The sequence below is a fragment of the Urocampus carinirostris genome, unplaced genomic scaffold, assembly GCF_059441175.1.
Source record: "Urocampus carinirostris isolate Australia breed hairy pipefish unplaced genomic scaffold, RoL_Ucar_1.0 HiC_scaffold_204, whole genome shotgun sequence".
NCBI lineage: Eukaryota > Metazoa > Chordata > Actinopteri > Syngnathiformes > Syngnathidae > Urocampus > Urocampus carinirostris.
In genome coordinates, this window is record NW_028283303.1 from 1 (window position 1) to 10000 (window position 10000).

The following is a 10000-nucleotide window of genomic DNA, read 5'->3' on the forward strand; positions in this document are numbered from 1 at the left end:
TCGGGTGGGTAGCCGACTTCGCCGCTGACCCCTTGACGCCACTCTCGTGGACCGGTCCCCGCCCGGGATGCCGCGCCACGGCGACCGCGCACTGCGGACAGTGCGCGGCCGGCCGAGGAGGCGCGGCGGGGGCGAGGGGGTCCCGTCCGGGCGCGAGGGCCCGGAAGGCGCAGTGAGTACTTTTGTCCGCGGCCCCGGGGCGTTCCGGCGAGGTCGGAGCGGGGGACGCTATAGAGCGCGGGGGCCGCAGGCCCTCCCGCCCGAAAGCGGGAGGCGGGACACCCCGCGCCACCGTCGTCCCGGGCCCTTCCAAGCCGAACCGGAGCCGGTCGCGGCGCACCGCAACGGGGGAAGTGCGCCCGGCGGCGGACGTCCGGACCGGGGCGCGTGGCCGCGCCCGCCCCGGCCCCGTCCCCCGAGGGGGAGCGGGAACCGGGGACGGGACGCGACCGCCGCGCCGACCGACCGGCCGCCCTGGCGCCGCCGGGTTGAGTCCCCCGAGCAGACTGCGCGGGCCCCACCCGTTTACCTCTTAACGGTTTCACGCCCTGTTGAACTCTCTCTTCAAAGTTCTTTTCAACTTTCCCTCAAGGTACTTGTCGACTATCGGTCTCGTGCCAGTATTTAGCCTTAGATGGAGTTTACCACCCGCTTTGGGCTGCATTCACAAGCAACCCGACTCCGAGAAGGCCTCGCCCCGGCGAGCCGGGGGCCGCTACCGGCCTCACACCGTCCCTGGGCTGAGCCTCTATCAGAAGGACTCGGGCCCCCGAGCGGCGCCGGGCTAAAGCGGCCTTCCGTACGCCACATTTCCCTCGCCCTACCGCAGGGCGGGGATTCGGCGCTGGGCTTTTCCCTCTTCGCTCGCCGCTACTGAGGGAATCCTGGTTAGTTTCTTTTCCTCCGCTTAGTAATATGCTTAAATTCAGCGGGTCGTCTCGTCTGATCTGAGGGCGTGCGCGTAGAGCTGTGCGGTCGGGGCCGGCGCCGGGACCGGCGCCGCCGCCATACGGCCGTTGTGATCCGTGCGGGGATCCGCCTTGCTCGGCGACCCTCGCCGAGAGCAGCCCCGCGCCGCACGGACACGCGACACCGACGGGCGGACGGACGCCGAGGCGCCGACCGGGACCTTTACCTGAGGAGGGCGCCGAGCGCCGCCGCCATACGGGCCGCCGCGCGGAGCCGCGCGCGCGGAGCACCTTCTCGGTATGCTAAGTACCAGCCGTACTCACCGGCAGCCGAGAAGCACCTCCGGACGCGCGGACGCGCGACACCGACGGGCGGACGGACACGGAGCGCCGCCCGAGTCTGTATTTGAGGGTACGAAGGGACGGGGGTCCCTGCGAAACCCCAGCCGCGGAGTGGGCGGGGACACGGGTCGCGCGCCACCCGCCGGGCGGACCGGCGGAATGTCGCGGAGGGCCCGAGCCTCGCCCGCGCGGACCGGGTTCTCGCGCCACCCGCCGGACGGACCGGCGGAATGTCGCGGAGGGCCCGGCCCGCGTCCGATCGATTGGAAAGCGCCGCTCAGACAGGCGTGGCCCCGGGGTAAAACCGGGGCCGCAATGTGCGTTCAAAGTGTCGATGATCAATGTGTCCTGCAAATCACATTAGTTCTCGCAGCTAGCTGCGTTCTTCATCGACGCACGAGCCGAGTGATCCACCGCTAAGAGTCGTACGTTTGGGCCCTTTTACGTCCGCCCGGGACGATCGGAGACAAATTCACGACAGGGTTTGTACCGGAGACGAACGCGCCGCGGGTGCCGTTCGGTCGCTCCCGCGAGCGAGCCCCTAACCCGCGGCGCGGTTACCGACGGGCGCGATACGCGCGACGCCGCGACGAGCCGAGCGGGTCGGGCGCGCGGCGCTGAGGCCGGCGCCCGGCGTCTCCCGCTCGGGGCCGCGACGGCGCCCGAGACGTGCGTCGGCCCGGGTAGGTCGGGCGCTCGGCGCTGAGGCCGGCGCCCGGCGTCTCCCGCTCGGGCCTGACACGACTCGGCGACCGGACTCGCCGGGTAGGTCGGGGGCTCGGCGCTGAGGCCGGCCCCCGGCGTCTCCTACCCGGACCCCGGAAGGCCATCCGACTTGGAAGCCCCGCCGCGCCGCGAAGCGACGCTTTGGGTGTTGCTACCCGTCAGCGAGTGGGTTTGGTTTACAAGGGCGGCGCGACCGCGCTGACACCGAGGGGGGACTGGCCCCCGACCCGGCCGCGGCCTGCCCGGACTATGGATGGACAGAGGAGACCGCGGCGGACCGCGCGGAACCGAACCCCCGGTGTCCGGAGCCCCGGGAGGGACTCCGGTGTCCGGGGGCCGGCCCACGCGCGCGCTACGCGGCCCCTCGAGGGCTCCGGCCGACGGACGCGTTTGGCCGGGGAAAAAGGTAGCCGGTGGGAGCACCGTTTCGTCGCCCTGAACCTTCGTCTCGGGCGGGCGTCCCGACGCCGCCGCCATACGGCCGTTGTGATCCGTGCGGGGATCCGCTTGCTCGGCGACCCTCGCCGAGAGCAGCCCCGCGCCGCACGGACACGCGACACCGACGGGCGGACGGACGCCGGGGCGCCGGCCCGAACCGTTACCTTTAAAGGACGGGAGGTCGTCGAGGCGAGTGCCGCCCCGGAAGCGCGCGCCGGAAGCGCGAGAACCGCGCCGAGCTAGGGTCGTCGGCATAGGGGGATTCCCCGGTTACGGGGGTCCCGCGCACGGCCGCCGCCTTTCGCCCGTCGCTGGCGGTCGCCTGTCGTCGCGCCGCGCCGCGCTACTGGGGTCGTCGGACGAGCGCGCTACCCCGCTCGCACGGAGGTAGCGCGACATCGCCCGCCGCCTTTTCTCGCCTCGCGCCGCGCCGCGTGGCGCCCGCCGAACTCGCTCCGACGCGCGGCCCGGGAGTGACCCGCGCCGCGCCCCCCGTCCCGTCCCGTCCCGGTCTACCCTCTTCCTCCGCCTGCGACGACCCGCCGCCCTCGGCGTCTGGCTCGTCGGGGGTGTACCGAGGCGGATCTGCTGCCGCTCGTACGTTAATGATCCTTCTGCAGGTTCACCTACAGAAACCTTGTTACGACTTTTACTTCCTCTAGATAGTCAAGTTCGACCGTCTTCTGGCACACCGCCGGAGCCGGGGCCGGCCCCGGCGGGGACTATCCGAGGACCTCACTAAGCCATCCGATCGGTAGTAGCGACGGGCGGTGTGTACAAAGGGCAGGGACTTAATCAACGCAGGCTAATGACCCGCGCTTACTGGGAATTCCTCGTTGGTGGGAAATAATTGCAATCCCCAGGCCCTGTCACGAGCGGGGTTCATAGGATTACCCGCGCCTGCCGGCGCGGGGATAGACGACGCGCTTATACGCTCAGTGTGGCGCGCGTGCAGCCCCGGACATCTAAGGGCATCACAGACCTGTTATTGCTCATTCTCGTGTGGCTGAGAGCCACTTGTCCCTCTAAGAAGTTTTCTGCCGCCGACCGCGCGGGGGGCCGCGGTACTATTTAGTATGTTTGAGTCTCGTTCGTTATCGGAATTAACCAGACAAATCGCTCCACCAACTACGAACGGCCATGCACCACCACCCACGGTATCGAGAAAGAGCCTTCAATCTGTCAATCCTTTCCGTGTCCGGGCCGGGTGAGGTTTCCCGTGTTGAGTCAAATTAAGCCGCATGCTCCACTCCTGGTGGTGCCCTTCCGTCAATTCCTTTAAGTTTCAGCTTTGCAACAATACTCCCCCCGGAACCCAGACACTTGGTCGGTTTCCCGGGTGCTGCTCGGCGGGTCATGGGAATAACGCCGCCGGATCGCGAGTCGGCATCGTTTATGGTCGGAACTAGGACGGTATCTGATCGTCTTCGAACCTCCGACTTTCGTTCTTGATTAATGAAAACATTCTTGGCAAATGCTTTCGCTCTCGTCCGTCTTGCGCCGGTCCAAGAATTTCACCTCTAGCGGCGCAGTACGAATGCCCCCGGCCGTCCCTCTTAATCATGGCCCCAGTTCATGACAACCCACAAAATAGAACCGGAGTCCTATTCCATTATTCCCAGCTGCGATATGCAGGGGCGGCCGTGTGGCCTGCTTTGAACACTCTAATTTCCTCAAAGTAAACGCTTCGGGCCCCGCGAGTGACACCCAGCGAAGGGCATCACGGGGGCTTTTGCCGAGAGGCAGGGGCTGGGACAGACGGATGCACGCCTCGCGGCGGACCGTCAGCTCGCGTCCCGGGGTCCAACTAGGAGCTTTTTAACTGCAGCAACTTTAAAATACGCTATTGGAGCTGGAATTACCGCGGCTGCTGGCACCAGACTTGCCCTCCAATGGATGCTGGCCGATGGGTTTGTGTTCGGCTCATTCCAATTACGGAGACTCGAACGAGTCCCGTATTGTTATTTTTCGTCACTACCTCCCCGTGTCGGGAGTGGGTAATTTGCGCGCCTGCTGCCTTCCTTGGATGTGGTAGCCGTTTCTCATGCTCCCTCTCCGGAATCGAACCCTGATTCCCCGTTACCCGTGGTCACCATGGTAGGCGCAGAGTCTACCATCGAAAGTTGATAGGGCAGACATTCGAATGAGTCGTCGCCGCCTCGGGTGGGCGAGCGATCGGCACGAGGTTATCCTGAGTCAACACAAAGGGGGGGCCGGGCCGGCGGAACGAGGACCGGCGCGCGCGGAGCCGCCCGCGCCGCTTACGCCCCCGCCCGGAGAGGCGGAGGCCGGACGCGGGGGACGCGCGCGACGGCTGAGCCCCCGCCCGCCGGACACCGCGTGGGTTTTTGTGTCTGATAAATGCACGCGTCCCCGGGGCGAGGCCGGAGCCCCGCCCGCGAGTCGGCGCTCGTTTGCATGTATTAGCTCTGGATTTGCCACAGTTATCCAAGTAACGGTGGAGCGATCAAAGGAACCATAACTGATTTAATGAGCCGTTCGCAGTTTCACTGTACTGGCCATTCGTACTTAGACATGCATGGCTTAATCTTGAAAACAAGCATATGCTACTGGCAGGATCAACCAGAGTGCGTCTGCCGCCGGGGGGGCGCTGCTGGTGGCGGTGCGGCCCTGGTCCGGGACGAGGCTGTGGCTACAGCCGGGCCCGGGGGGCCGCGCGACACTCGTATACGTTCGGACGGGCTGACGAGCGGGTGTCGTGAAACGATGTTTCGCGCGGAGCCCTAGCACGCGTGGCGTCGGGCTCCGCGACGGTCGGACGTCTGGGTGTGGCTCGAGACGGAAGCTCGACCTCGGTTCGTCTTGGTTCTGCCGCCAAAAGGTTCACGCCGAGGCATGGTTTCGCAAGAGGGCCCCGCGAGTGCCAGCCGTGGATCCCGCCTCACTCGTAACTCGTATCGGATTCGTCCGGCCTCACTTTCGTTCGCACATCGGACAGTTATACGTGTGCTTTAGTAGCTTCCGTTCCCTCTTAGTGAGGCCGTCCGTACGTACCGCCCCAGCTCTTTCTGAGGCGGGTATCCACTCGGCTCGGGGGGGCCCAACGTTTGCCTAGTATCCTCGGCGCTGGAGCTTGACCCGCAAAGCCGGAGGAGCCGCACGCCCGAACACCGGCTTGCGCCGGCCGACGTGGGCCCTCCGAGGCGGGTCTCGTGTGCCAATCGCTCAGTTGGGGAACCGGCAGGCCCGTGGGCCGACGCCGGCTCACCCGGGGGTGAAGGGTGCTTCGATGGAGGCCCCCTGTCAGCCTCCGCGGAAGTCCGGCTTCAATACTTTAAAGTTTGAAAAACTTAGACATTTTTCGAGAACCGGAGCTTAGAGGGGTACATGCAAAAGCCAGGGCCGCGGGAAGCGCCCTAAATACTTCAATACTTTAAAATTTGAAAAACTTAGAAATTTTTCGAGAACCGGCATCTTCCCTCGGTAATTGCGAGATGCGAGGCCGCCCCTAGCCTCTGCTCTGTCGGACTCAATGGTCACGGGTGGCCGCTGATTAGCCCTGGTGCTCACCTCTCAAAATTGCGAGTCCCTAATATAATTCTGGCTGTCGGCTGGAGAAGGGGGTATAAAATCGGCACTTGAGGGAACGCCGGGCCCTCAAGTTTGGGGCCCTCTAGCGGATTTTTGAGGTACTGCACTCCCATTGGAAATGCATTGCCCATAGGAATACATGGGCGCTCCGTCCACTACAATGTAATTCCCTCACAATATCTGCCCCCGCGTGGCCGCGCGATGCTACTGCTGCCCCGTTGGGAATGAATGGGCCTTTCGGAGGCCATAAATACAGCGCCGCTGCATGGATTTTGGCGGTACTGCGGCTGTCGTTGAAAATACATGGACCCGTCTGAATGAATGGGCCTTTCGGATTCCATAAACCCAGCGCCGCTGCATGGATTTTGGCGGTACTGCGGCTGTCGCTGAAAATACATGGACCCGTCTGAATGAATGGGCCTTTCGGAGGCCATAAACTCAGCGCCGCTGCATGGATTTTGGCGGTACTGCGGCTGTCGCTGAAAATACATGGACCCGTCTGAATGAATGGACAAAATATAAATCAGACACTACAGAACACAAGCATAATCCAAGATTACAAAATCATCTCAGCCTTTAAAAGAAACAAAAACCTGAAAGACTACTTAGTAAAAAGTAAATTACCAGAAATCAACATAACACAAACGCAGGGCCCCACATTCTACAAACAAGCCACCACAGTTAGGAACACCGTCACCAACACAAACTACCTAATTAAACAAACAATCACACCTACTAGGGAAAACTGAAAATACATGGACCCGTCTGAATGTATGGGCCTTTCGGAGGCCATAAACTCAGCGCCGGGCCAGTGTTTGGGGAATTGTGCCCGTCACTAGTGGCTGAATACATAATAATAATAATAATAATAATAATTCCCTTGTATTGTCATTCTGTGTAACAATGTACACAGAACGAAATGTCGATTGCACTGGGCTAGTGTTGAGGGAACGTCGGGCCCTCAAGTTCGGTGGCTTGGAGCGGATTTTTGAGGTACTGCACTCCCATTGGAAATGCATGGGCGCTCCGTCCACTACCATGTAATTCCCTCACAATATCTGCCCCTGCGTGGCCGCGGGATGCTACTGCAGCCCCGTTGGGAATGAATGGGCCTTTCGGAGGCCATAAATACAGCGCCGCTGCATGGATTTTGGCGGTACTGCGGCTGTCGTTGAAAATACATGGACCCGTCTGAATGAATGGGCCTTTCGGATTCCATAAACCCAGCGCCGCTGCATGGATTTTGGCGGTACTGCGGCTGTCGCTGAAAATACATGGACCCGTCTGAATGAATGGGCCTTTCGGAGGCCATAAACTCAGCGCCGCTGCATGGATTTTGGCGGTACTGCGGCTGTCGCTGAAAATACATGGACCCGTCTGAATGAATGGACAAAATATAAATCAGACACTACAGAACACAAGCATAATCCAAGATTACAAAATCATCTCAGCCTTTAAAAGAAACAAAAACCTGAAAGACTACTTAGTAAAAAGTAAATTACCAGAAATCAACATAACACAAACGCAGGGCCCCACATTCTACAAACAAGCCACCACAGTTAGGAACACCGTCACCAACACAAACTACCTAATTAAACAAACAATCACACCTGCTACGGAAAACTGAAAATACATGGACCCGTCTGAATGTATGGGCCTTTCGGAGGCCATAAACTCAGCCAGCGCCGGGCCAGTGTTTGGGGTATTGTGCCCGCCACTAGTGGCTGAATACATCATAATTATAATAATAATAATAATAATTCCCTTGTATTGTCATTCTGTGTAACAATGTACACAGAACGAAATGTCGATTGCACTGGGCTAGTGTTGAGGGAACGTCGGGCCCTCAAGTTCGGTGGCTTGGAGCGGATTTTTGAGGTACTGCACTCCCATTGGAAATGCATGGGCGCTCCGTCCACTACCATGTAATTCCCTCACAATATCTGCCCCCGCGTGGCCGCGGGATGCTACTGCAGCCCCGTTGGGAATGAATGGGCCTTTCGGAGGCTATAAATCCAGCGCCGCTGCATGGATTTTGGCGGTACTGCGGCTGTCGCTGAAAATACATGGACCCGTCTGAATGTATGGGCCTTTCGGAGGCCATAAACTCAGCGCCTCTGCATGGATTTTGGCGGTACTGCGGCTGTCGCTGAAAATACATGGACCCGTCTGAATGAATGGGCCTTTCGGAGGCCATAAATCCAGCGCCGCTGCATGGATTTTGGCGGTACTGCGGCTGTCGCTGAAAATACATGGACCCGTCTGAATGAATGGACAAAATATAAATCAGACACTACAGAACACAAGCATAATCCAAGATTACAAAATCATCTCAGCCTTTAAAAGAAACAAAAACCTGAAAGACTACTTAGTAAAAAGTAAATTACCAGAAATCAACATAACACAAACGCAGGGCCCCACATTCTACAAACAAGCCACCACAGTTAGGAACACCGTCACCAACACAAACTACCTAATTAAACAAACAATCACACCTGCTACGGAAAACTGAAAATACATGGACCCGTCTGAATGTATGGGCCTTTCGGAGGCCATAAACTCAGCCAGCGCCGGGCCAGTGTTTGGGGTATTGTGCCCGCCACTAGTGGCTGAATACATCATAATTATAATAATAATAATAATAATTCCCTTGTATTGTCATTCTGTGTAACAATGTACACAGAACGAAATGTCGATTGCACTGGGCTAGTGTTGAGGGAACGTCGGGCCCTCAAGTTCGGTGGCTTGGAGCGGATTTTTGAGGTACTGCACTCCCATTGGAAATGCATGGGCGCTCCGTCCACTACCATGTAATTCCCTCACAATATCTGCCCCTGCGTGGCCGCGGGATGCTACTGCAGCCCCGTTGGTAATGAATGGGCCTTTCGGAGGCCATAAATACAGCGCCGCTGCATGGATTTTGGCGGTACTGCTGCTGTCGCTGAAAATACATGGACCCGTCTGAATGAATGGGCCTTTCGGAGGCCATAAACTCAGCGCCTCTGCATGGATTTTGGCGGTACTGCGGCTGTCGCTGAAAATACATGGACCCGTCTGAATGAATGGGCCTTTCGGAGGCCATAAATCCAGCGCCGCTGCATGGATTTTGGCGGTACTGCTGCTGTCGTTGAAAATACATGGACCCGTCTGAATGTATGGGCCTTTCGGAGGCCATATACTCAGCGCCGGGCCGGTGTTTGGGGAATCGTGCCCGCCACTAGTGGCTGAATCCCGGGCTAGTGTTGGGGGACTTGTGCCCGCCAATAGTGGCTGAATCCCGGGCTAGTGTTGGGGGACTTGTGCCCGCCAATAGTGGCTGAAATCCGCGCCGGTGTTTGGGGAAATGTGCGCGTATTATCGGGCCGGTGTTTGGGGAATTGCGCGCGTATTATCGGGCCGGTGTTTGGGGAATTGCGCGCGTATTATCGGGCCGGTGTTTGGGGAATTGTGCGCGTATTATCGGGCCGGTGTTTGGGGATTTGCGCGCGTATTATCGGGCCGGTGTTTGGGGAATTGTGCCCGCCACTAGTGGCTGAGAACTTGGCTAGTGTTTGGGGACTTGTGCCCGCCACTAGTGGCTGAAATCCGGGCCGGTGTTTGGGGAATTGTGCGCATATTATCGGGCCGGTGTTTGGGGATATGCGCGCGTATTATCGGACCGGTGTTTGGGGAATTGTGCCCGCCACTAGTGGCTGAATCCCGGGCTAGTGTTGGGGGACTTGTGCCCGCCAATAGTGGCTGAAATCCGCGCCGGTGTTTGGGGAATTGTGCGCGTATTATCGGGCCGGTGTTTGGGGATATGCGCGCGTATTATCGGACCGGTGTTTGGGGAATTGTGCCCGCCACTAGTGGCTGAGAACTTGGCTAGTGTTTGGGGACTTGTGCCCGCCACTAGTGGCTGAATCCCGGGCTAGTGTTGGGGGACTTGTGCCCGCCACTAGTGGCTGAAATCTGGGCCGGTGTTTGGGGAATTGTGCGCGTATTATCGGGCCGGTGTTTGGGGATATGCGCGCGTATTATCGGACCGGTGTTTG

The 10000-nt window shown here is 59.7% G+C and overlaps 2 non-coding genes across 2 annotated transcripts; both read right to left on the minus strand.

Annotated features, from left to right (window-relative positions):
* Positions 1-1521: 1521 nt before the first annotated feature.
* Positions 1522-1675, minus strand: LOC148344890 (5.8S ribosomal RNA). The gene has a single exon (XR_015849022.1). It is a non-coding gene; the product is annotated as a 5.8S ribosomal RNA (ribosomal RNA).
* Positions 1676-3017: 1342 nt separating this feature from the next.
* LOC148344891 (18S ribosomal RNA) lies at positions 3018-5004 on the minus strand. Its single transcript, XR_015849024.1, has one exon. It is a non-coding gene; the product is annotated as an 18S ribosomal RNA (ribosomal RNA).
* Positions 5005-10000: the final 4996 nt, after the last annotated feature.